The sequence below is a fragment of the Myotis brandtii genome, unplaced genomic scaffold (assembly GCF_000412655.1).
Source record: "Myotis brandtii unplaced genomic scaffold, ASM41265v1 scaffold727, whole genome shotgun sequence".
In the NCBI taxonomy this organism is placed as follows: Eukaryota; Metazoa; Chordata; class Mammalia; order Chiroptera; family Vespertilionidae; genus Myotis; species Myotis brandtii.
The window spans coordinates 972,611-1,000,372 of NW_005370872.1; the positions used below are offsets into that span (position 1 = coordinate 972,611).

At 39.9% G+C, this 27,762-nt stretch overlaps 1 protein-coding gene across 2 annotated transcripts in view; it reads left to right on the forward strand.

Annotated features, from left to right (window-relative positions):
• The window catches only part of PID1 (phosphotyrosine interaction domain containing 1), a 198,237-nt gene that overhangs the window by 8,184 nt on the left and 162,291 nt on the right, over positions 1-27,762 (forward strand). The window contains exon 2 of one of the 2 annotated variants that reach the window (XM_014530202.1): positions 12,896-13,010. The exons of the other annotated variant lie outside the window; for it this stretch is intronic. The gene's annotated coding sequence lies outside the window, so the exon portion shown is untranslated. The remainder of the gene's footprint in view (positions 1-12,895; positions 13,011-27,762) is intronic. 2 annotated transcript variants of the gene reach the window in all.

Genomic DNA, 27,762 nt, shown 5'->3' on the forward strand with positions numbered 1-27,762 from the left:
TCCCTCTTCTGATCAGCACATGTAGCTCCAAATCATTCCTTTTAGTACGTACATAGAATTTTGTGGTGGAGCTAGACTGTAATTTATTGAGTCCTCTCTCTTTATGGGAATATTTTGGTCATGTCTATGTCCCCCCCCCACCCCCCGTAAATAATACTGTTATAAGGATCTGAGCTTTATCCTTGTACTTGTATTTCTTTAGACAGAACTGCTAAAATTGGAGTTGCTGAATCAAAGCGTATACATGTTTTAAATTTTAGCAACACTTTTTTGAGGACATTTTTGAGAGTTCTGCTTTTTGATCAAAAGCGTATGATTTTGACAAAGATGCAAAAAAGATAGTTCACTGGAGAAAGAATAGTCTTTTTCAACAATATGATGCTAGAATGATTGGATATCCATAAGCAAAATAACAGCACCACAACCCCGAAAATTTCAATCCACAGCTCACCTATACAGTATACAAACATTCACTCAAAATGCATCATAGACATACATGTAACATCTAAACCCATAAAACTTCTAGACAAAAGCAGCAGAGAATCCCTGTGACTTCGAATACATCTGTGTAAAGTATCAAGATAATGGCCTTGCCAGTGTGGGTCAGTGGTTGAGCATCAACCTATGAACCAGGAGGTCGAGGTTTGATTCCCGGTCAGGGCACATGCCCTGGTTGTGGGTTTGATCCCCAGTGGGGGTTGGGGGAGGTGCAGGAGGCAGCTGATCAATGATCAATGATTCTCTGTCATCATTTGTTTTTCTCTCTCTCTCTCCCTTTTCCTTCCTCTCTGAAGTCAATAAAAACATATTAAAAATAAACTATCAAGATAATGGACAGATCCATCACACCCAAAAGTTTCTTTCGTTTGGGCAAATATTTTTTAGAACAATAACAAAAACACATTCAATAAAAGAGAAATTGGGTAAATTGAACTTCGTCAAAATTAAAAAGTTCTGCTCTTTTAAAGATATTTGTAAGATAATGAAAAGATAAGGCACAGACTGGGGGGAAATATTTGAAAATCTTATATCTATAATATAGGACTTGTACCTAGGCTAAATGAAGAACTCGCAAAACTCAGTAATAAGATAACCTGATTATTTTTTAAAAATGAGCAAATGATTTGAACAAAGAGGTATGTGACTAGGAAGCAAACACATGAAAAGTTGTTCAACATCATAAGACAGTAGGGAAATGCAAATGAAAACTACAATGAGATACCGCTGGACAGCTAGAGAATAGCTACAATTTAAAAGGCTTTGACTGTACTCAGTGTTGGTGAGGATGTGGAGGAAGCGGAATTCTCAGACGCTGCTGGTGGGGATGTAAAATGATTGACAGCAGAGTAGTAGTTGCCTGGGGCTGGGATGGGAGGAAGGGATTTGAAAGGGCTTAAACTTTTGTGGGTGTGGAATATGTTCAACATCTTGATCATGGTGATGGTTTCATGAGATTTACATCTGTCAAAACTCTCAAATTATGCAGTTTATTACATGTCAACTATACTTACATAGAGCTGTTAAAGTCAGTGAAATATTCATCGTATGCCAGGTACAGTGCTGGCTGTTGGAGAAACTAAACACTACATAGTGTCTGCCCTCATGTCTGTGAATTCTGTGTAGCTTTCATTTTCTTTAACTGGAAATTAAAATTCTAACCCAGAATGTAAATAATATATTCTCTACTTTTCTTAGAGTTCCATTCTCTCTTTTTCAAACATTTCATTTAGTTCTTGAAATGATATTTTTCGTCAATTCCAGTTTGCCCGCGGATTTTAGCAAATTTAGTAGTGGAGCAAGAGACGAAAGCCAGACTGAAGGAGGGGGTGGAAGTGGGAGTTCAAGTTGTGCCTTTTTGATCCTTTCTCACTCAGCATGGCCCCTTTCTCACTTACAAATATGACCACCGGCCCTGGCTGGCGTGGCACAGTTTGTTGGAGCATAGTCCGTGTACCAAAAGGTGATAGGTTCCATTCCCAGTCAGGGCACATACCTAGGTTTTGGGTTCAATCCCTGATCGGGGCGCATATGGGAAACAACTGATCAGTGTTTCTCTCTCACATCAATGTTTCTCCCTTCCTCTCTCTCTAAAAATAAAATATAACAAAACAAAACATATCCTCAGATGAGTATTAAAAGAATATGGTCACCAGAAATTTAGATAGGGTTCAACAACTTTACCAATGGCCATTAAACCTTAGTAAAGAGCGTATCGATAAGCATTCACAAAAGTAACTTTAGTTTAAAAATATTTTTCCCCTCAAGGAGGAAAATTTGAGGCATTTGACTTAATCTCTTTTAAAGTAAAGGACAAGAAGTATAAGGCTTGTTCAGTCAATATGTAAGGAGATTATTTGCATATTGTCCAATCTAAGGGCCTGTAGAGGTGATGGGGATACTATTAACAATGAACAGGAGCAGCAGTTGTAAACTGAACATCTCCTGGCCACCAGGATGGGTGGTCACTCCCATGTAGGGGGGTGGGTAAGATGCTCAACCTCTTTTCCTAATTGTATTCGCTTTGTAGGGTGGAGGAAAGAAATGAAATAGGTTGAGGTGAGGGACAGCAGATGGATTAGAAAGCTAGGGAGAGGGGCCATGGGGGAGTTGAGGGGGTAAAGGATGTGCAGACAAAAAGTGAGGAAAAGATGGCAGGGTGGAGGGAGTTGCACAGGCACGCAACACTCCTGGCATGTGTGCAGGCCCCCCAAAAGTTAGCTGTCTGTCACATGGTCAGTGCAGCTGTTGGCAATGGATGCATGCTTCCTTCCAGTTCCTTCCAGCAAAGGCATGGTGGATGCTCATACCTGCTCAGTGTTTTGAACACTTTGGTGGACTATCTGGCTCTCTTGGAAATACAATGTTTTTAGATGAAGAGCCTTTCATCTAAAGCTCTTCCCCAACAGCCAGCACTGTGGAAACTTTGTGGAGAAAAATAGAGCATATCCAAAGGCCCAGGGGTGGGCAGTTTGAGGAAATGGGAGGTGATGGGAACACTTCTTTAGGCTATAAGTGAGGCTCCCCGTGGTTTACACAGTCTGCCAAAGAGTGGAGAGACCATAGGGTTTTTAGTTGGGCACTCATGGATACAAATTTCAGCTGAGTCAATTATTTAGGGGTCACCTCAGCCTCTGATTTGTATTTTCTCAACTTTAAAATGGGGGTAACAGCATTTAGCTCCTGACTGCCGATTGAGATAAGGAAGGCAAAGTGCTTAGTAAGGTATCTGGCACTTTGTCGGGAACAAGTAAATACTAGTTTCTCCCCCAATTCAGATCCAGGGGTAAACTAGGTAAAATGCAGCACAGCATTTTAGAGCCAGGTGGCTAAGAGAGGTTTGGTGTTTCCCAAAGTGTGTTCACCAGTTCAGTGAGCTGCTCATGTCAGTCTTGCCACAAAGGGTTCAGTCTTTAAATAAGTTTGGGAAACACTAGGTAGAACAAAGCGAGTCTGGCTTACTGCAGGACTTCTCATAGCCTTTACGATGCTGATACCCCATGAATTTCCAGGTTGGAGAGAGGATAATCTGTTCCTTGTAAAGGAGCTTCCCCCAGTCCCTGGCGCGTCAATACAGAACCTGAACTTTAAGTTGACAGACTGTGGGTCTGAGGTTTGGCTCTAGCTTAGAAAAATGTTTCCTTTGGCCCCCTTCAGTGTATATAAAAACTTGACAAATTAGTCTTTAGGATTGAAAAATTAAAGGAATTTATAAGAAAATCTGGGCTTGCTGATTATCTCCAAAAATGGGAGGGTCTCAGCACGGTGAGCCTGGATTCTCACAGTGACCACTGATCAGCCAGTGTTCCATTGGGATGGGATGTGGCTTCCGGCTCATCCCAGCCTTACAGAGCACGTCTCACTAATTCACATAACCTGCTGGGAACTTGAGTCTGGGACCAAAGTCTAGGCGAGGTCCCTCTCTTGGCTGATGAGAGAACTGAATCCCAAGTTCATATAGCATTGGAATCAGGACCGGATCCTTGGTCTCCTGACTCTTAAAGGCCAAGGTGATAAACAATTGTGTGACTAAGTTTATTTGTTCAGTACCATTCATTGCTGTCCAGGCACAACTCTCATAACTCACCTTTAGCTGCCCGGAACCCAATTTCTTTCCCCACTTTTTGCGGAGCTTGTGTGGCTTGAGTGGGGGATGCCGGGAAGACATGCACAGGAATCGGAGTTCCGTTGCCTTTCCTATTTTCTGATCTCGAGCATCTGGGAGGGCTTTTAGGCAGAGGTGGGAGGCTTTGCCAATTTTTCTCTAAATGCAGATCTGTTTCCTGGATAGCCCAAGCCAGGCAAGTGAAATTTCTCATTGTTGGGGTATCGGCTCATTTGGGGCATTGTAACTGCCAAACATTGGGACAGATTACTTCCCCAAAGAGGGGACGTTTGCAGGGTGGAGAGTAGTTTTTTAATTTAATGGATTTCAAATTTTCCTCACAGATTATCAGCCTGAAAGAACCATTCAAATGCTCTTTCAGAAACCCAACTGAAAGACATCTGTAATGGTGGCAACACCTTTATATTTAAGAATCCCCATTTCCACCCCCCAAAAAACACTCAAAAGTACTTTGCCCATGTATCCTGGTCAACTTGGGAGCAGATCTGCAGCCGCACTCGCTTATCTTGCCAGGAATGCCACCGTGCTAGTTAATTCTGCCATGCCCTGGAGAGTTTCGGGATTCCGATGATATTTAGCATAAAGTGTACATGGAATTCGCCAGAAAGTGGCTTGAGCTATCAAACAATGAGTTGGACCTCCCACACTCTACCAATCTGCTTGGTTCCTGAAAGCACAAAGCAATGCTTCCCGCTTCTCCAGCTTTCCCACATCCCTCTGAGTTAGCCTGTCTAAGCTATAGGTTTGAGAAAGCTGCCTATTGGTCTTCCATCTGACCTCCTTTCAGTAAAACTTATATGGATTTTATTGATAACTATTCTAGAAATTATTGCATCCTATAATCAGACTCAGAGTTAGGTCTATCTATTATTAATCTAGCTATTCATTCCTCTCATCTAATCTAGTCTAATCTGACTTTTTCCTATAGCACCTTTAAAACCAGAAATGCATCTGAAATAGTTTTTGCTGCACAAGGTTAACTCTGAAGTAGCAAACAAGGAGAGACGGTGCTGAATGCAAAGGTCCTGGCCAATATAAAAGTTCAGAAATTGCAGTGATACATTAGATGCTTATCTAGTTCTGAAGAGGTTGGCTTTGGTTAGTAAGAAAAAAATTCAAGTGTTTTGAAATTCTTTTTAATTAAATATAGAAAATTGAAACATTACACTAAAACTGAAATAAAACCTTCAAATACCAGTGGAATCAGGAAGGGAGGCATTTAATTATAGTTGTGCCCGAGAACCTAGACTAAGGATAGCTGACATAACTGAGCCTGAAACTTTTAGCTCTGAGCTTCCTAGCAGACTAAGTAAGAAAGGAAACATGACAAGTTACTTAGTCTTCATTATCTAATAGAAGAATGTATGTCACCTCATCTGGAGCCCCCAACTTTTCCCTAATTTCAAGACCCTGGAAATTATCATGTGGTTCTTTATGTGGGACATTGTAACACAGGCTGTTGGGCAATAACATTAGTTGTTGTTTTTGCCAAAGTTGTCTCTAGAAGTTGAAAAAATAAACAAGTCAGTAGGAATGCTAAGAGTGTTTATGTAGAAGTAGAAGTGGACATCTGTGTTGTTTTTTCTGCCTAGCTTCATTTCCCATCTTCTCGTAACAGCGCCCTGATTTTGCTTTTGGGGACTATTCTTCCCTCACTCTAGTCGGGGGATAACTTCAGTCAGTTAGAATCCTGAGCAGGGTGACAAAAGGCTGAAAATAGCCCAAACCGATCATTCTGACCACCGTGATCTGAAGAAACTCTTATCCTGCTGCATAGACCCAGGAGCTGCTTGATCCCCGTCCTTTTGGAGTTGGTCTTTCTGCCCTCCTTTCAATCCAGTGTCACTGCAATCATTTGTTTATTTTTCTGTTCGAGTGAGCCATTGGTGTCCAGCGCTTGCAACCACAAACTCTGATTGCTATGCAGGTAGAATTTTCCATGAACCCATTGATATGCAGTATTTAGATTCTGATTCACAAAATGTGATGTGTGGAGCAGAGCACATGTGTGGAGAAAAGCGAGGGGGTCATGCTTAAAGGATCGCTAAGACACCAACTGGAAACCCATGGATGCACACATGTCCCTCCTGATGGGTCTACTTTTCTTGCAAAAAGTATGCGTGCTTAACTGGGAATGAAGAAAGTCTCCAAGCATTTTTTTCTTCCTTGGAATTTCTAATGCACATACCCTTCCTTTAGTAAGTGCCACAGAACAAAAATAATCCTAATTATCCTATAGTCCTGGCTCACGGCTCCCATGTTCTGGCCCATCCTTGGAGAAAGATTTTTGTCTTCGTTGTTTACAAGGGTGTAGCCTGACTTTGGCATCTGCTATAAATCTTAAGGTTTTTATAACTTGGATGTCACTCTTGCCTTCCTGCCAAATTTCTGTACTGAAAAAGGAGAGTGTCATTTTAAGTAATGATGCTTTTACTGCATCCAAAATAAATAAGGTAATTTTGGTACACATTATAAAATGAATCTCTGTTGTCTATAAGTCTGGGGTAGAAATGGTTTCAGGGATACAAACAGCTGTTTTGGCCAAAGTAGCTGAAAAGACACAGTCTCAGGCTGTCTGAGACTCAGATCTTGAGAAACATTTGTAGTTGCTGGTTAAAAATGTGAATGTCTCCTTAAGTTCACTCTGGGACAATGTGGGTTCTTTAGTCCAGAAAGTGAAATACCTCCAACTTTGGCAGTCCTGGCTTTCTGGGTAGAGAATGTAGTTCCCTAGTTAGTCTTCAGGACCTGCTTTGCCACTTGATTTAATGCAAGGCGGAAATCTTCAAAACAAAGCTCTCTGGATCCAGGAAAGTTCATCTGGCATCAGTTAGCTGGGGTGTCCCCCCGCCCCCTTCCCCATTCTACCCCCTTGTCTTTTCTCTAGGAGCTCGACGCTTTGTGGAAAATGAATGGCTTTGCAAAAGTGCAAATTTGGGAGAGTGTTGTACAACCAAAGAAAATTCAAATTAGTAGTCCCCCTGTGAGAATCCTCTTGGGGAAATTAAAATTATATTTAAATATTCCTGTATATAGTACAGCCAATATCTGTTTTTTTGCATGTTGACAGACTTTCTGAATGATATGGCTCAATGGTTTTCTGGAAGCAAGGCGGTCTAGAGAATGAAGAATACAGCCTAAAAACAGTAGGTTTTTAGACTCTCTGCTGTGTTAATGGTAAATAGTGCAGACTCAATGCTGATCTCTTTACTCCTTGGCCCAGAGAACTGGCGTTTTTCTTCATAAGGTAATTTAATGCCCTTGTAGAACAGAGTCTGACCCGTGAGATATGTGCGTGTCCTGAAGAGGAGGGGACATGTGCTGGCAGGGTACCTAGGAACAGGGCAAGCATTCAATGAAAACTTGGAGGGAGTCTTTTGGAAATAAAACTTGACTTGCAAGGATCTCAACTCTACATGTTAGGTATGCTTACTCTGTGTTTTGGGGCAACATCTGTGTTTTCTCCCCTTATTTTTGTGAAAGAAAGGAAGGAAAAGAGAAACATCAATTTGTTGTCTCACTTATTTATGCATTCACTAGTTGATTCTTATATGTGCCCTGACTGGGGATCGAACCTTCTTGCTTCTCTCTTCCTCATTTCCTCACAATTAATGAGCGTGAAGTTCTTTCCATTTCTGAATTTCTTTGAACTCTCCTGCTAACTGCTGAGTCTTTTAGACATTTTTTATAGCTTTCCCAAGGGGTGATCACCACCTCTCTTTTCTCCCATCTTCCTTTCAGTGGCTGAAGTCACAGCTGAATTGGACAAGAACAAATTTGGCTGTTGCTTCAAAGGCATTGCTTTTTGGGGGCTATTTAAAAAAAATCTTTCTTTTGTTCCTTTTTTTTGCTTTGATTAAGAGGGCATTTATCTTTCCATTAGATGGTCATCAAAACTCATTTCTTGAGAGAACAAATGGAGTCATTTTGATTCAAGGACTGGGATACATACATTGCACTTTAAAAAGTCTACCTTGGAACTTATCACATACCTGTTTTGGGAATGTGAAGGATCTGATGCTATTTATCTTTTTTTTGTTTCAATCATTGGACCCTCTAAGTGGGACATTTAACTGTGCTTTGATGCCATTAATGCCTACTGCTAAATAAAAAATGTGTGATAGAGCAAATTATTTCTCATCTCTTGCATTTCTTTGGGCATCTCAAACTCAGGGGGATTTTTATGCAGCATAACAATTTTATAGTGTTAATATGTTTTTTAAACTTCACAATCTAAATAGGAGCAGAGGCCTGCCTCAAAAATTTAAAACTAGATTAAATTTGGCCAAAGCAGAAAGCAAACTCATAGTTTTGTTACAACTCACATCCTTGGGGTTCTGGGTAGTGACTGACAGGAGAGTAGACCCAACTAAAATGCTCTTATTAGGGATTAATAATTCTTGACCTATGGATCTTAGAACTCAGGAGGATCATGGAATTTATTTCAAGATATCTGTGAACCCTATGTGCATTATATATACATACCCTATAGACCAACATATGGACCTTGCAAATATATCAACCACCTTTCCAATCCTGTGTGTTTTATTAAAGTAAATATTTATTTAAACTCATTAATGATTCATCGTGGCTTTTAAACTTTATGCATATTTTCAATTACTGGTTACCAAAATACTATGTGTGGGTCAGCATCTTTTGGATTTAAAAGGGATCATGATATTTGAAAGAGTTGGGCCCTATGGATATGATTAATGCTGAGTACAGGGCGGGAGGGGTTAAAGCACCCTGAATACTTCTTCTCATGTTCCTTTCTCTCAGGCTTTACTTTCAGCAAATGTTTATTGATATTTTATTTTGGGGTGAGGAACCAAACTAAATTATAAGGTGGGTCTAAAGAAGTGGTTACAGAAACGCCACATGCTCAAGAAGGTTTCAGGGAGTTAAATATAAAGTCGATTGTTGTTATCATGGAGGAAACTTCCATCCTGAGATGTGGTGCATGGTGAAAGATGAGGTCCTTTTTGTTGGGAAACGAAAGTTTTCCCTCGCATCCTACTCAGGAGGATCTTAACAACTTAGGGGCGAGGGCTGTACTATCTGGCCACATGTTGCTTGGGAGAACAAATATTTCATTTAACTGGGCAAATTTTACCCCCAATTGAGTCAGAGTTCTGTTAGCAAGGCCAAGGGGGAAAATGGCAGGCATTATATTGTCTCAACTACAGGTGCTAACTTTATAATAACGGCAGATGATATCCCCAGATTCTGTTTCTTCTTTTGCCTTAGAACCTTGGTGCTTTTCCCCATTGGTTTGGTGCAGTTATCTTGAAATTGACACAGTCCTCTGACATGAACGATCAGTTGTTGCTGGTCTGATATGGTATCAGATGGTTTTCTAGCCCATTTTTCAATAAAAGCATCTTGTCCAATGGCATGTGTTGTTTCTAGCCCATTTTTTCAATAAAAGCATCTTGTCCAATGGCATGTGTTGAGAATGCCAAAAGTATGGGGGGAAAAAAGGAGACTTTGTGGTGAAAACAAAAATCTCATCTCAGTTTTCAGAGGTTTAGAACTTTTATGTTTGTTTGGACAGATGCTATTTGGCTAATTTCTTGTTTGGGAAAATGTTACTTAGTTTATATCTCTTGTTGCTTTTTCCCTCCTCTTTCTGCAGTCTTTTGCACATCAGATATGAGAAGACTATATGGAACAAGGCCAATGAATTAAAATGTTGGTGATTAAGCAGAACCTTTTCCTTCCTCTCTTTTGTGGTTAGTGTTTGTGAAGAAGTGTCCTTATCAGATGCTAAGGAGTTGCTTTGATGCTTGGGTTCAAACTCATCTACCATCCTCACCTCTCTCTACATCTTTTCATGCACCCTGGGCCATTCACTGCACTTTAGTGTTTTGATGTTTGATGCCTTTGCTGTGTTGTTTCCTTAGTTGAAATATTATTCATTACCCACATGCTCTGCCCAGGGGACCACAGTCCTGCCATAGCAGAGGAAACTGTCCGTCTTCTGCCTTTCCTGATCTCCTATTGCAATCAATCATCCCTTTCTTCTGGTGATCCACAGCTTGTTCTTGTGTTGCAATTATATCCCTTAGCTCATTCTAGTTGTTGTGTTTATTAGAATTATTTGTGGACGTTCATCTCATAAGTCTTTAAGCCCTAGAAGTTAGGGGTTGAGTCTTTATTCCTCATCGCATGTATCACTGTACCCAGCACAATGCTTGGAGTATAAAGCTGGGATCACAATACAAGCCCATGAAACATATTTATTTATATAGTGCTCCAGTAAATGAGTGACATTGTATAATTATTTGTCAACTCTCTTAATTTCTGTGGAAGGAAAAGTGAGTAGTATGGCATACATGCCTTTATAAATCAGTAAGAATGCTAAGAGTAGACGTTGACTTTTGGAGAGAGAGAGAGAGAGAGAGAGAGAGAGAGAGAGAAACTCTTTGCATTTATCTTTAGAGCCAGCAATTAATAGGGATGCGCACAATTCCATGTGACCATATTTAGCTCTTTGGAACATGTCCTGGGTCTCCTTGACATTTAAGTTAAAATATCTACCTTGTACCCAAGTTATTGCCTGCTTATTTTTGTTATACTTAATTTCAGGAATGTAAGAGACATCAACAGTCAGAACCATTCATAATAAAGTATAATTAAAATATGAAATATAGAAACTATCTTATTAGAGTTACATCTATTTCTTGGTAATTGATTATGGTGGAGTTTCAGATGGGAGAAATTGTTAGATTGCTTTTCCTTAGGTAGGATAAACTGAACTGCAACTGGGCATCATCGAGAAACCTGGAGGGCTCCAGGATTACTCAACACATTATTTGTTGTGCTACAAAGCAAGGAAGTTCTCAAAAAAGTTTAAAAGGATTATGTCAAAAGGACACAGAAGCTGGCTTGGTTTCCATTGGCCAAATATGGTACATGTTGAGCCTCAGAATAAATAACAAGTGTTGTGGATATTATTCTTGCTCTTCCTGCCCATTTCATTTACTTTCTTGATGCTTTTCATCTCCCAGCAACACAGAAACCTGTGAGGCAGAGAATGCGGTTAGAATTTTTTTGAGTAGCCTGTCAGGTTCACTTTTGAAAAGGAGTTTAAAAACAGCTATTCCTTATTGGTATGCAACCATGTCAAACTGAGTGGTTTTAATTTGGTTTTCTTTTACTACTGAATGCCAACAAAGTGTCTAGTGCTATTAGCTACCATTGTGCTGCCCATAACTTATAATTAGAAGAATATTAGCAGTTTTACTCCTAGCTTCTAATCAGAAATTTGATTTCTCAGTTATTATAATAATATTGAAAATTAGGGAACACAATGGCATGCTGCCTTTTTAAACTCTTATCCTTCCTTCTTATAATCCCTAGATAAAATTATCCATAAAATTTCCACTGTTCTCACATCTTGCCTCATGTAATGTCTGCCCAACTGTGGGCAGATGCAGTTGAAAATTGCTATCTTTCTCCTATGAAAAGTTATATATTTAAACTTTATTAAGATCGTATGATAACAAAAATCTAGTCCATATAGTTCTTTCATATAAAAAACTATGGCAAAATAGGGATTCAAACCATTGTTTTAAATATTACACGTTAACTGTTTTATGTTGAACTAAAGAATGCATTTTTTATTCCATATAGTTGTCCTTCCTTAAATGCTGTTTCTCTTTATATGGTTTCAATTACCCACCATCTACCCCCATCTAAAAATATCACAGTATTTTGAGAGGAGAAAAAAAGAGAGAGAGAGAGAGAGAGAGAGAGAGAGAGAAGAGAGAGAGACAGGAGGGGGAGAGGAGGAGAAAAGGAGAAGGGAAGGAGGGAGAAAGTGAATGCATGATGAGAACAAGAATATATTTTAAAAACAAATGTGGTTATGTGGTAAAGGGTATAACTATTCTTGATATGTTTTGGTAAATTTGAAATTATTTCAAAGTAAAATGGTAAAGAAAAACAAATTATGCATGCATGTTCACAAATGACGTTTCTGGTGGTTTTGGGCAGTGTCTGTTCTGTTTTGATCCTCACCAGGCACTCAGCGCAGAGCCCAGTGGCTGGCTCATGTAGGCAATTCTGAAATATTTGATGGTTGCATGGACCCCAGGGCCTTGAAGTCTCTTGAACTGTGGCATATTGATCTTTGCACAATGGCAAATGCCTATTTTGTGTGAGCTATTTTCATGTTCCGTTGCAGCTAGTTATGGCCATCTAGCTAGTTAGTTGTAGCCAGTGGGATGTAAGCAGATGGGAGCTTAAAGGGAGGAGGCCTGCTTCTCTGTCTCCCATTCCTCTGTTCTGGTGGGAATGAGAATGCAATGGCTGGAGTTTGGAAGACTCTTCTAGCCCATCTCAGGGAGTCCTGCTCTAAGGATGGTGGAGCAGGAAGCCAGGCGGTTGGACCTCGATGCCAGGAAACTGCCACACTAGCCCCAGGCTGCTTACCCAGACGTCATTTCTTGTGAGAAAGAAATAAATGTCTGTTTTCTTTAAACCACTGTTATTTTGCCTTTTCTTTCATTTGCAACTGAAGCTAATCCTAAATGATACTCTGTACTTTCTAAAAATCATCACCATTGAATTTGTGCTCCTCTCTGAGCTTTATATTCAGTTTGTCCCATAAACACATGAACTATGGAAATCCTGTGGCCTTTAAACTGTTTTTCTTCTTTCTGTTTTCCTGGAGTAGACATTTTCTTATTGAGATAGGGATGCTGTCCTTGAGTTGGTGGGTTAGTATTTGTGGTTTGGTGAAAGTACCCTCCTCTTCCCTTGTCACAGCAAACCTTCTCCCATTTGCAAATTTGCTAAATTGGCCTGAGAAGACTGTGAGAACAGGCTTTCCTTGGGAGATTTCTTGTCCTGACAGAACCAGCTGGAGGCCGGATGTGCAGAGGTAAGCACTTGGAATAATCAGAAAGTGGGAAATTTTAACTATTGCCAGTTGTCAAAAACATTTAACTTCAGTTGAAGGATTCGGAGCAGGTTCTTAAAGTGATCCTTCTGCCCGGGCAGTTTTGTTTAGCAAATCTTTGTACTTTCTGGAATCCACTCATGTTTTTACTTGTTCAGCGGACGGTTCTTCTTTTGGAACTATTTATTGCCGCTAAGGTTTGCGGTGCCTTTGGTCCCTCAGATAATAAAAGGGTGTGTGTGCCCACAGCACAACATAAATAGAGGAGCTGACTCCCAGCTTGTTTATTGTTAGACTGGTATGCAAGCAACGGGCTTAATGCTGCAATTATGTGTATGTGTGTTCCTGTGCAGTGAAATTCGGGAACTCTAAATGGACCTTGTAGGGATATTGCATGGTGTTCTGTTAGTTCCTTTAATGTATTCATTTTTTAAATGTAACATGAATGAAGATTGTGTATACTTGCATAATTCCCATTGTAATGTTATTTCACGACCTGGGGGCACTGTAGTTTGAAGCATACTTCCCTTCTGGTGGGAGGTATTGATTACTGGTGCCCTGGCTCCTATGACTCTGGATGATAACTGGTCATCACTTGAATGTAAAGGTTTGTATTTGGAATTGTCATGAATGAAGTCTTCCAGCTCTTTAAATTCCCACTAGCTTAGGTAGGAATCAGGAATATATATATATATATTATTTTATTCCTATAGAAAAAGAACAAATAGCTTATTTTTCTAGGGTCAACTGAAGAAGTCCCTGTCACAGTTCTGTCTGCAAAATAAAATAAACAAAGTATCAAAAGAAACCAACAAGCAAATGAACTAAAACCAAATTGTAGGAGGATGCATGATAAGAATGACTTAAATATTTCCCTGACCTAAGTGGTTCTGGTATAATGGGAACTGGCAGAACTACGAATCAGGAAATTTCCATTTAGTTCCAGCCCCACGAGGTCATCTCTGTATGACCTTGGGCATCTTGCACCAACCTCTGCTCCTCAGGTTCCTCACGTAGTAAAGTGAGTCTAATAATAGAGTTCTTCTGAATGTGAAACGAGATCATATATGTCAAAGTGTCTTGTAACCTGGAAGTATGTCCAAATATTCTCTAGCAGTTGCTAACTCAGGGATCAGTATGCCCTTCCCCCAGACTTCCCATGCTGATTTTCCTGTACTTTGTGTTGTAGGTTAGGCGATTTTTAAGGATTTGTCAAACGTTTTATATAATGTGCAAAGCTATATTCTGATTAGAAGGAGTAGCATTTCTTTACTCCCAGGATTATTCCTGTTAGTGAAAGTTTATGAAAGAAATTAGGGAAAGTAAATCAAAGTCGCCTGTCTCCCTTGCACTTGAGAGTAGATAGACAACTATAACTACCAGGAGGCTTGGGGTGTTGCAAGAAACATCATTTCATCTTGGCCCTGCTTGTAAGAGAGAGGCATGTGTCCAAGAGAGAAACTTCATGAGGTAGTGTGTTCTGAACAGCACAGAGGAAGTGGAGTGTGGGAGACTTACATGCACAGGAGTTTTAAACAACAGGTGGGTTTTTAGGAGTGTCATCAAGGAGAAGATGCCAATGCCATAATTAGGTTGAACAGCTCTTTTTAAGTGTAAAGAAAAACCTGTCTACTGGCAAGAGATGGGCTTTGTTACAGGTCAGACCTACAATGTGGGATTTTGATTTTAGATTGTTGCAAAGCAAATAACATTACATTTTTATTACCTGAAACTTCTGACTGTGGAGCTTTGAAGTTCTCCAGGATGGTTTCGCTATTTCTCTGAGCATCAGAAGTGACTAATGGCATGGCAGATGTCATACCTAATACTGCCAGCAGCAGTGCATGGGTTGAGGAGGATTATGTAGGAACCTTCTGATGGGAATTCAGAGAGCAAGTCTGGGAAATGAGGCTCCTAGGAGAAGTGAGAAAGGAAGACTGCATGGTTTTAATTTTAAAAGAATGGAGAATTGCTTTGACTGGTTAGGCAATATCTTGAGATTATGGGGATAAAAGAGATAATTTTGCATTTGTACTAAACACAATATTTGGGGAATAAAAAAATACAAACAAAAAAGAGAAGATAAGCAGCCTTCTTAGGAGCAGTTACATAATTTTAATTGAGTTAAAATGAAGAAAACTTAAAGGACTTTGAAGGATTGATTTAAAAAAAATTATGAGGTGGTCTGCAGAGTTTGAATTTGGGGAATGAGGGTCATGAATATTTGTTGATGAAAACAGTCAGGCTTGGTAGCTTCAAGGGGACTCCCTGCAGACAGACTTGATTTCCAGTTCTAGTTTTCACAGCTGGTTGCAGTTGCTTGGATGAGGATAAGAATCAGGGATATTTGGTTCTGTATTTGGAAAAAATGATGCTCTATTGCTTAAAAATGTGACTGGAAAAAGGCTACTGAGTATGAGGTTCTTTCGGATATGCTGAGTGCCTAACAATAAATCCTGGTTTCTTTGCCTTATATTAAAACTCCAAATCTCAGTTGAAATAGTGGTTAAATGAGGTTGCACTAATTTTTGGTTGAGAACTAAAAAGAAACATATTTTGTTTACACAATGCTGGTTTTTGCTTTATTCTTATGTTTGTATTAGAAATGAGTAATTTGGTCCCAGAGAAAATACACACGGGGCTTGCTGCCAAGACCTACTGCCAAACATGAGTTTTGTGATTAAACCATTCAATATTAATCGTTGCTTGACAAAAGCCCAATTAAGAACTTTAATTTTTTTTTTTACTTTTCATGATGTAAAAAGAAAGCATTATAACTAAAATGTCTGAGCTAGGAAAAGTTGAGAGTTACCAAATTGGGCTTTGACCAGTATAGATATGACCTTGATCTCATCAAAATAAAATACTTTCATTCCTCTTGGTATTGGAGAAATGCAGATAAAGATGAATGAGCTTAATAGTAAGCCACATTGTTTCTTGTTTTCTTTGATTACTGTCTTTGGGTGGTGGGATTTTCTGTGAGGCAAATATTTTATTTCATTCTTGATTTTCATCTCTGGTCTTTAATATTCAAATGTCATGTAGTCATTTATTAGTTCAGACGTGTTTATTAAGCACCTGACATAAGCCAGATGCTATGCTGGATGTTGTTTATGTCTTCTGGGAGCTCATAGTCTTAAGACTACAACAGACATGTAAACATGTCATTATAGTACATGAGATAACCGTTATGAAGACTGTCCTAGATGGAGATCCTTCACAGAGGAGGGTATGTCAGCTATTCAAGAATGAACAGGGATTTTCTAGGTAGAGAAGGCTACCTTCAGCATGGGTAAGAATGTGTGTAGAGCTGTGAATTCAGGCTCATCCCAACCAGAGTGAGTGCACCATGTGAGGCTGGAGGGTAGGAGGGACGGAGTGAGATAATGTAGAAGCTAAAATGTTGATGTGGCACGATTGGGAAAGGACTTGTATGGGATATTCCTGAGCATGGACTTCATCTTTCAAGCACTGGAAAACCACAGGTGGCTTATAGGAGACAGAGGACTCAGATGAGTGATCTTAGGATGATCATTCTGGGGGTGGCAGAGAAAAGGAACTAAAAGCAGTGAAATGAGGAGGCTATTGGAAATGGTGTGGAAGGGGATGGAGATGTCATCTAAAGCAGTAGCTGTTGGGGTGAGGAGGTGGCAGAGGGTTTGAGTGAATTAAGAGCCAGAATGGATTGACATCAGGTTTGAAGGAGAGGAAATGTGGGGGATGATAATGAGGTTCCCAGTCTGGGCAGCTGAGTTTAGCCAGCCAGGTTTTGTGTAGAATGGACAGATTTCAGGTGGGACCAGTGTGGGGACAGAATCCCAAGTTTTCTCTTTGGACTTACAACTCTTTTAGCTTATGGGCATAGCGTTCTAGTTGTTATGTGGAGTATGCTGAGTCATAGCAAGTGGTGTGAGTTTTGATTTTAGCTGGTCTATAATTAGGCAGAACAGAAAACTATATTTTAGTTGTTGGATTAAATTTTTTTCCACCTCATGATCCAAAGGCAGAAATCTCTGCCTTTAAAATAACTATTTACTGAGCAGTAGCTCTCTACCTGCTATTATATTTAAGAGGTACCTGTTGTTGCAGATATTTCACAGGTGAGAAAACAGATGCTTATAGAGGCTAACAAATTTTCCAGAAGTGGTGCAGATGGAATCAAATCATGTCTGTATTAAATGTAAAAAGTCTTATATTTGATTCTTATAAAATGATAACTTCTATGGGAAAAATATTGAAAAACATAAAAAATATTCTACATTAATAGCAGCAGCTAAATTGTATGGTATTTTGGTTCTTATTTGGTCATTTAAGCTGGTCACTAAAACTTTTCTGCCCATATGGGAAAAATAAAGCTTGGTTTATGCATTTTGTGATTTTTGTAGTACTTACAAACAAAAATCAACAGTTTTGTCAAAGAATAACAATAGAATCCAGAGTTCTAAAATGTATTGTCCAACATGATCAGTGTACAAAGAAAGGAAATGAAACATATAGCCAAGAGAAAAAGGAATAAATAAAAACAGACACTAAGAAGACACATGTTGGAATAGCAAAAAAAGACTTTTAAGCAGCTATTAAAAATGTGTTTAAGGAACTAAAGATTTATGAGGGAGAAAATGGAAAATGTCAATAGAGAAATGGAAACTGTCCAAAAGGATAAAATAGAAACTCTAGACCTGAAAAATAAAATATCTAAAATTTTAAAAAATGTTGCTATATGGACTTCACAGCAGATTGAAGAAGTAGGAAGAACAGGTCAGTGAACTGGAAAACAAATCAATGGAAAACAATCCAATTGAAGAACACAGAAAGAAGAAAAGATTGAAAAAACTAACAGAGCCTCAACAACTTGGGGGACACTTCCACAGTATAAGATACCTGTCATTTTGGTCCCAAAAAGAGAAGAGATGGGCAGAAAACAAATGATAAATGATGTTTAAATAGTACCCAAATTTATTGGAAAACATCAAGTTTCAGAGATGAGAACCTTAGGAAACCCCAAGTAGGAAAAATCCAAAGTAAACTACACTTAGGCTAATTGTCATCAAAATGCTGAAAATCAGAGTAATGAGAAAAATAAAATAAAAAAAAAAAACAGCCAGAGGAAAACGATCTGTTTACTGAGAATCTACATACAGGGAAACAGTGATATGAGTTATCACTACTTCTCATCAGAAGTTATGGAGATCAGGAGACATTGGGGATGACTTTTTTAAGTGCTAAAAGAAAAGAATACTCTGTCAACTTAGAACTCTGTATCCAGGGGAGCTATATCATGTACTTGAGAATAGGTTAGTTTGAGTTAAACAGGTTTCTATACTTTATTATGACTTGATGGTAAATTGAGTTCTACAAAAGGACATCACATTATCACATTCATCAATTTCCAAGCATTTCTCTCTCTTTTTTTCTTTATACCATAAATCATTTATTCACAGAATGTCTTGGGGGGATTAGTTTTATTTGTTAAACACTTCTGGAAATACTTAACTCCAGGAATGAAAGTTGATATTATTTGTTCCTCATTTTTATGTTCCTGCTATCTCAGGATGAAGTGATTTTTTTTTAATCTGTAATAATGAAAATGTGAATGAAGTTTTACTTACATTATATTTTCTTTCTTCTAATAGCATATTTTTAGGGTTGAATGGCTTTGGGTTGTTGCCAGGGGAAGTTATTTCCAGCAGGGCTAAATTGTTCAGTGTTGTCTCTTTAGACAGCTTTGATATAGATGAAAGTAGAATTCTTACCTTGAGTTCTCATTGCATACTTTATGAGTATAATACTGCCAGGAATATTGGTTGGTTTGGATTACAAGAAAACCTTATCGGTTGTGTCTCTGTTGCATGAGTATTTATGTGTACTACTATGTGGAGTTCAAAAATGAAGTGTTGTAAATTAGTGCTATAAAAAAGCAAGTCATAAAGGTAGTCCAGAACTATATTTTAAATGACTTAAGCCACCTAGTTATAATAAAATTTCAACTTCTTTAAATAATTTAGTGAAGGATTGAGTTAAATTTTATTGCTACTGACTAAATATGACCTTTTCTTGTATGTTAGAAAATGGAGCTTGAGATTAAGATCATCATGTAAAATTTGTTTTGAATTTATGTTTATTTGTTGTGCTCATTTCCCATTTTTAAGTCCAATAATAGCTTCCCTAGATGACTAACTTACTCCGTTTCCACAAGGACTACGCTGATGCTCCCATTGCATTAACATCGATTGACGGATGAAGTTGTGCTTGTTTGTCTTCTTATTTGTCTCTCTCTCTCATTTTATTTTCCCTTTAAACCAAAGATTCCTAACTAAAAACCACAAACTTCTTATATAGTAGTGGTTCTCTAATTGGTGATCTCCAGACCTTTCCCATCAATCACTAGGAAACTTGTTGGAAATGCAAATTATTGGCTTCTCCCACTGACCCTGAATCTGAAACTCTGGGAGTAGGCCCAGCAATCTGTGCTTTAACAAACTCTTTTGGTGAATCTTAGCCTCACTCAAGTTTGAGAACCAGTACCCTAAATAAAGAAACATTTTTGAATAGTTTTCCCACCCTGCTGGTTTTTCAACAACAAAATTTAAGTCCTTGGTGGTGGTAGTGGCAGGATGTTGAATGAGTCCCTTTCAAACCAAATGGAATATATATAGATATTTAATATTTTTTATTGATTTCAGAGAAGAAGGGAGAGGGAGAGAGAGAGAGACATCAATGATGAGAGAGAATCATTGATCGGCTGCCACCTGCACAGCCCCTACTGGGAATCAAGCCCGCAACCTGGGCATGTGCCCCAACAGGGAATTGAACCAGTGACCTCTTGATTCCTGGGTTGACACTCAACCACTGAGCCATACCCGGCCAGACCCAAGTGGAATATTTTAAGCAATAAAAATAATTAGTGCTAATTACCAAGAAATAATAGGACTTAATATTTAGAGTACATTTTTCTTTGGGCCAAGCCCTTTGCATGTCTTATCTCCAATAATTTTTAAAAAATATATTTTTATTGATTTTGGGGAGGAAGGGACAGGTCGAGAGAGATCAAAGAAGCATCAATGATGAGAGAAAATCACTGATCAGCTGCCTCCTGCACACCCCCCACTGGCATGTGCCCTGACTGGGAATCGAACCGTGACTTCCTGGTTCATAGGTTGACACTCAACCACTGAGCTACGCCGAATGGGCTCCATCAATTCTTATAATATTCCTGAGGTCAGTACTAATGTGATGGCTGTTTCCAGGAAGGAATCAGGTTTAGGGAAGATGTTGGCCAAGGTCAAGATGTGTAGTAGGACAGCCAGGATTATGGTGCTGGTCAGACTTGTACTAGCAGTGATGTCATGACCCACTAGTAATGCTATGTGAACACTTCACACAGAGCTTATCGCCACCTATCCTTGCCCATCTCTCCCCTGTGAAGCTAGAGACCTATTTTCAAATTCAAGAAGTGGAGTCAGAGTTCATGTCTTTGCAGATAAATTCATGTCTTTCTTACTCATTTGTGACTTATCCCTCTCCCAAATTAATATTCAAAGCTACTTTGATCAGTAGGATGAATCTTATACTTTATGGCCTGTACAAACAAATTTTTATAGCCTGTTTTCTTTCAAAAGCTTATCTCATTCGGGAAGTAACCAATTCACTGACCTTTTATCTTTGGGCTCTAGTTTGTGGTTTTTTGAAACTTTCCAAGATCAACTGAACAATGATATGTTTTGGCATTTTAAACAGTTAATAGAGTATCAAGTTGGATGATTTTGAAAGTAATTAAAGCTTGAATGAAGTCTGTATCCTACTGAGTTATGGTGCCTCTCTTTAAAAAAAAACAAAACTTTATTGGATGATTAGAGGCAGGCTTTTAAATTCCATTCCTGGTAATTGAGGGATTTATTTTATCTCCAAGATATTTTTGTCTTCTTGACCAACAAGGAAATAGAATATTTTAAAGAAGTAAGACAAACTATATTAAATGGAGAGAAAGGGCTCTCTAAGTTGAAACTTAATGTCATCAATTTTTAACATGAAAGTAAGAACTTAAATGAACCTTCAAAGTTACTAATTAATTTGATGCTAGCTCCACCCCTCCCAACATGTAGACTCCATTTAGTAGAGGAGTCTAAAAGACGGACATTAATTAAAATTTGGATGATTAATTTGATTATGTGTAAGTCAGAGTAAATTGATTCCAATGTCAGTATAAATTAACTGCAGTGTAATAATTACATAGGCCCCCCTTTCCATGGTTTGTTTCAGTAATTGAGAGTTTATCAGACATTCCTAAGAATTCAGAAAAAAAGCCTTTGTGTTTTGGGGGAGAATAGGGTGGAGGGCATACAAATTTAGTTACTTACAAAATGTCACATATACTCCAAATTCTTATTTCTGTTAAGGGAGCTTTTAATTTTAAGCAGAATATCCATAGATGTTTCTCCTTCTCCTTCCTCCTCTCCCTCTGTATTTAGTCCATTTTTCCCCTTTTTCTCACATCACGTACACATGGAACAAATGAACAGCTTTGCACTTGCCTAAGATTCAAAGACTGTTCTTTTTCTTAATGCACAAACTGGGTCATTGCAAATTGCTTGACCTTCAATGCTTCATCTTCAACCAAAATTGCATGCTACCTAGAGCATAATGTTTGTTAGGTCAACTTGGTATGGCAGTATTTTTAGGGGACACACTTAAATGAAAAAAAAAGTGGTAAGTGGAAGTGTTCATGTGACATTGGTTTACTTCTTTTCCACCCAAGTGATTCAGCACTGTGGTGCTCTTTTCATGGGTCTGCTGTTCTCTCTGCAACACTGAGAAGTGATGATGACTGCATATTTTCTCCTAAGCTCTTTAATGTGTTCTCAGAATGAATAAAAGTTTGGGTTCAGTTATTATTATTATTCTCTGGATGTAAAGGGATTTCTTAGTTCCTGAAGTGGATCATTGTCTTACTTACACATGACCTACCATTGAGTTCTTCTATTTGCTTTAATTTATTCATGTTAGGGTGAGGTTTTAGAATATTTTAAAAACATTACATCATCATCTATATCAGGGGTCAGCTATATGTCTCTGTGTGTGTGTGCCTGTGTGTGCACAAGGGCTGAGCAGGAAGTATATTAGACTTTATGGAATATTCTCTACCATAACTCTACTCAGATGCCATACGAAAACAGACAATACATAAAGGAATGGAAATGACTGTATTGCAAAAGATTTTTATATATTAAAACAAGTGGTGATTTGATATGGCCCTAGCTGTAGTCTGCTGTCTCATTCTATATAATAAAACCCTAATATGCAAATTGACTGAACAGTGAAACGGATCTACGGCATGACCGGTCGCTGTGACGTGAGGCAACCAGCTGCGGTGATGCGGGTGGGGGGGGGGTGAGGCCGGTCAGTGGGTGGCGCCAGGCCACCAGCCAAGGCGGGTGCTGGCGGAGGGGCACCCTAATGGCCCCGCCTGCTGGTCACCCCACAGGTGGCCCTGAATACTGGCCAGGCCTAGGGACCCAACCTCTATATTGGGAACAGTCTCTTAGATTTAAAAATTGAAACCTGGCAAGGCTACTCTAACACTGAAAAAACAGGAAGATGAAGCAATGACATGCATGGACTCTGGCTTGCACATTTTGTAGTCAGCCCTGATTCTGACACTTATAACTGTGTGACAAAGCCAATTACTTAACTTCTCTCTGCTTCAGTTTTTCCACCCATAAGATGGGGAAAATAGTAGTACTGCCTCAGAAAGATCATGTTATGTACTACTTTTTATAATCAGGGCAAAAAAATGTAGCTGCCCACACACTAGTAAAACGCCTTTCACCTGTATGAAAAGTATGGTCACTGGTGCATGCAGTGTCCAGGATTTGAGAGGGATGTCCAACTGCTGGTTTAGGCCTCACATCCGCCAAGGGATCCTGGATTGCGAGAGGATACAGGCTGGGCTGCGGAACCCCTCCCCCACCCCTGTGCATGAATTTCGTGCACTGGGCCTCTAGTGTTCTACATTAATAGCCGTGGACTTATCTGTCCTCCATAATTTGTCTTCCTCCATTTCAACCTATTGGTCCATTTTTTCTCTTTGAAGAGGATCACGTGCTTTCCTTCTTCCCCATCTTTGCTCAAGCTGTTCCTCCCACCTTAGAACCCTTTCTTACCTTGAGAGGGATGTCCGACTGCTGGTTTAGGCCTCACATCCCCCAAGGGGTCCTGGATTGCGAGAGGATGCAGGCCGGGCTGCGGAACCCCTCCACCTGCCTCTCCCCCCCCACCATGAATTTCGTGCACTGGGCCTCTAGTGTTCTATATTAATAGCAGTGGACTTATCTGTCCTCCATAATTTGTTTTCCTCCATTTCAACCTATTGGTCCATTTCTTCTCTTTGAAGAGGATCACATGCTTTCCTTCTTCCCCATCTTTGTTCAAGCTGTTCCTCCCACCTTAGAACCCTTTCTTACCTGTTCAAACAGAATGCTGCTCCTTGAAGGCTCCTAGGATGTGAAGGTGACCTGGTGGCAGCCTCTCTTCTCCACTGACAACCAAGGTTTATTCAGTTAGTCTGACCATCTCTACTTGCTTCTCCTTCATCTTTTACCATTCCAGAAAGGTCCCCCCTGAAGTTGCTCTCTCAGTGCAAAAGTGTGATCTTCTCCCACCCTAACTGGTTTGGCTCAGTGGATAGAGCATTGGCCCATGGACTGATGGGGTCCCGGGTTCAATTCCTGTCAAGGGCATGTACTTCAGTTGTGGGCTTGATCCCTGGCCCTCTTTGGGACACGTTTGGGAGGCAACCAGTCGATATATCTATCTCACATGGATGTTTCTCTCTCTGTGTCTCTTCTCCTCTCTTCCACTCTCTCTAAAAATCAATGGAAAAATATCCTCTGGTGAGGATTAACAACAACAAAAAAGTGCAGTTGTTTCTTGGTCAAGGGGAAGTGGTGGTTTTGCTCTGTGCCACATTCAGTTGTGGGCTTGATCCCTGGCCCTCTTTGGGACATGTGTGGGAGGCAACCAGTCGATATATCTATCTCACATGGATGTTTCTCTCTCTGTGTGGCCCTCTTTGGGACACGTGTGGGAGGCAACCAGTCAATATATCTATCTCACATGGATGTTTCTCTCTCTGTGTCTCTTCCCCTCTCTTCCACTCTCTCTAAAAATCAATGGAAAAATATCCTCTGGTGAGGATTAACAACAACAAAAAAGTATGGTCTTCTCAGATAGAGGAGGCTGTTTGTTGGTCAAGGGGAAGTGGTGGTTTTGCTCTGTGCCACAGCAGGGCTTCTGGGAGAACCATCTCCATGAAGCTCTGACTGACCTCTCCATCTGGAATGGCCTCCCTGCCCCTCTGAATTCCCTGGGAGTTTTTTGACCTACCATCATGAGGTATCTCATGCTTCTCCCTGCTCTTCCTTCTGTTACTTGCTTTTCTTTTGGGTGAGTTTATGTTAGGGGGGTACATAAACTTAAAGGAGGGCCTTTCTAAAAGTTAATATGCAAATTGGCCCTTTCAGTGACTGTCTACATGTCTATAATTTTCTTAAAAGCTGACACCCCTTACTAATATGGCCATAGAGTGAACTGCTTCCAGCCTCGTGCAGGTCATCTTTGGGGTGATATGTTGTTGCCAGAGCTCCTGGAGTGTTGTTCCAAGATGATGTTCATACTGTTTCCTCCAAAACACAGGCTTTGGTTTTCTGCTCTATTGAAGAATTCCTGAAGAAGAAATGCCTTGTATTTTGCCAACTTTGCCACAAGCTGCTTCTTGTGTCCAGCAAACCACGTGTCCCTTTTTGTCTTGCCCTGAGGGTGCCTGGAAGCCATAACATTGACTCTTTTCAGAGAGATCCTTCTAGTTTAGGTTTCCTCACTTCAAACTAGAATGGCTAGTATCTGCTTTCCTTGAGTGATTTTAATCTCTCATGCCTCCAGCCCATCCATTTGAAGTCCCTAGCAGGATTCCAATGTCCCTGTCATGACCTTACCCCCTTGCTCAAGAACAATGATATAAAACTAGTCATCGCAACAGTGCAGGAAAATGACATCAGTGTGCCAGTGACTATTTCAGGGATTAATATCAGCATTGAAAAAAGAAGTGTTCAAAAGTCAGGTAAAATCAATGAAAATAATCTGAAATTTCAACTGGAAATAGAAAACCAGATTGGGAAATACCCATCTGGCTGCTGTGGGCTCTCCTGCACCCTCCCTCCCGCTGTGTCTCCTGGAAGCTGCTGTCTCTGCTGACTTGGGCAGCCTGCTTCCAGACTGCCTGCTGCTTGGCTCCCCTGAGTGTAACTTTCAGGACCACAACCTCTGGGCAGCTCCTCTGCTCTGCCTGCTGCTCTGGGTAGAGTTGTGTTCATTTTGATTTATTTCTTCTCCTGAACTGGATCTTACTTTTCTTTTCTCCAGTGGGGAGACTCACTACTTCTCAGGGCTCCTCCTGCCCTAGGTATCAATGTTTTGATGACGAGGCATCGGGGGTGAACTGGACCTGTAGGAGCTGAGAGGTAAAGAGGAACAGAGAAGGCTTTGAGGGTGGGAGGAAGGAGGAAAGCCTGGAGAAGGCCCAGGGAGGGGGGAAGCTGCTGATCAGAGTATGAACTAACAGTATCACAACTAGCATTTCAGTACTTAAAGCATAACCTGTTGGATGACCAGGATACAGAAAATGGGATTTTGAAGTCACTAACAATGTAAAAGTAACCATTAATATTTATTGAGGGTTGTTATAAGTCAGACACCATGCTAGGTACTCAAAATATTCAATCTGTTGTAATAATAATAGCCTTTCAAAATAGGTCCTTGTTTGACAATAACATGGCCATCAATAATTTCAGGCTTGCCTACCTGGTCATGTTAGTTTGCTGTTCAGTAAAGGAGATGAGCACACACCTGTATGTGCCCTCCATCCCCCACCCCCTGAAATGTCCACATTCTAATACCTGAAACTTAAGAATGTCCTGTGTGTTAGTTTCCTCTTGCTTCTGAAATAAATGATCACACCTTTAGTGGCTTAAAAGCGCAGGGTTATTATCTGACTGTTTTGAAGATCAGAAGTCCAAAATGGGTCTCACTGGGCTCAAACTAAGGTGTTCGTAGGGTTGGCTTCCTTCTAGAATCTAGATGCTCAAGAGGAGAATTTGTTTCCTTGCCTTTTCTAGCTTCTAGAGACTGCTGCATTTCTTGGCTCATGACTCCTCTTTGTCTTCAAAGCAGGTCGAGTCTTTCCCACAATGCATCACTCTGACACTGATCCTTCTGCTTCCCTTTTTCCCTAATAAGGAACCCTGTGTTTACACTGGACCCACCGGGTAATTCAGGCTACTCTCTCTACTTTAAGGTCATGACTGACAACCTTAATTCCACCTGCAGCCTTAATTCCCCCTTGCACTGTACTATGACACATTGACAGCTTCTGAGGATTAGGACATGGGCATCTTTGGAGTCAGTATTCTGCCCAGCACATTACATAGCAAAAGCAACTTTGCAAATATAATGAAGGTTATGAACCTTAATTAGGGAGATTATCCTGGATCATCCAGATGGGGCCAGATGAATCAAATGAGCCCGTAAAAGCAGAGAGCTTTCTCAGGCTGAGTCAGAGAGATGCCACAGCAGTGAAGGTGTTATATGGCTCCACCTGCACAATGCTGCTGGGTGAATCTTTTTGAGTTTGCTTTCATAAATATTTAAATTTATCTTCATTGTTGAAAGTAATACAGATATATCATCCCCCCCACCCCCCATTGACCCCTTCTAGCTTGTCCCCGCCCCTGGCCCCAGGCCTTCACCACACTATTGTTCACTATTGTTTGTGTCTATGGGTTATGCATATATGCACACAAGTTCTTTGGTTAATCTTTTCCTACCCACCCACCCACCCCCACCTTCCCTCTGAGATTCAACAGTCTGTTCCATGCTTTTATGTCTCAGTATCTATTTTGCTCACCAGTTTATTTTGTTCTTTAGTGAGATCATGCGATACTTATCTTTCTCTGACTAGCTTATTTCACTTAGCATAACACTCTCCAGATCCATCCATGATGTCTCAAATGGTAAGAGATCCTTTTTTTTTACAGCTGCATAGTATTTCATGGTGTATATGTACCACCGCTTTTTAATCCACTCATCTACTGATGGGCACTAGGCTGTTTCCAGATCTTAGCTATTGTAAATTGTGCTATGAACATAGGGTCATATATTCTTTCTGATTGGTGTTTTGGGTTTCTTAGATATATTCCTATAAGTGGGATCACTGGGTCAAATGGCAGTTCCATATTTAATTTTTTGAGGAAACTCCATACTGTTTTCTATAGTGGTTGCACTAGTCTGCATTCCCACCAGCAGTGTACAAGGGTTCCTTTTTCTCCACATTTTTTTCAGATGTCTCTTGGCCTTCTGTATGTCTTCTTTCAAACAGTGTATATTTAGGTCCTTTGCCCATTTTAAAATTGGATTGTATTCTTTTTGTTAAGTTCCTTATATATTTTTGAAATTAACCCTTTATCAGATGTGTCATCGCCAAATATGTTCTCCCATGTACTGGGCTCCCTTGTCATTTTGTTGTTGGTTTCTGTTGCTGTGCAGAAACTTTTTATTTTGATGTAGTTCATTTTGTTTACTTTCTCATTCGTTTCCCTTGCCCTAGGACAGTGGTCAGCAAACTGTGGCTCGCGAGCCACATGTGGCTCTTTGGCCCCTTGAGTGTGGCTCTTCCACAAAATAC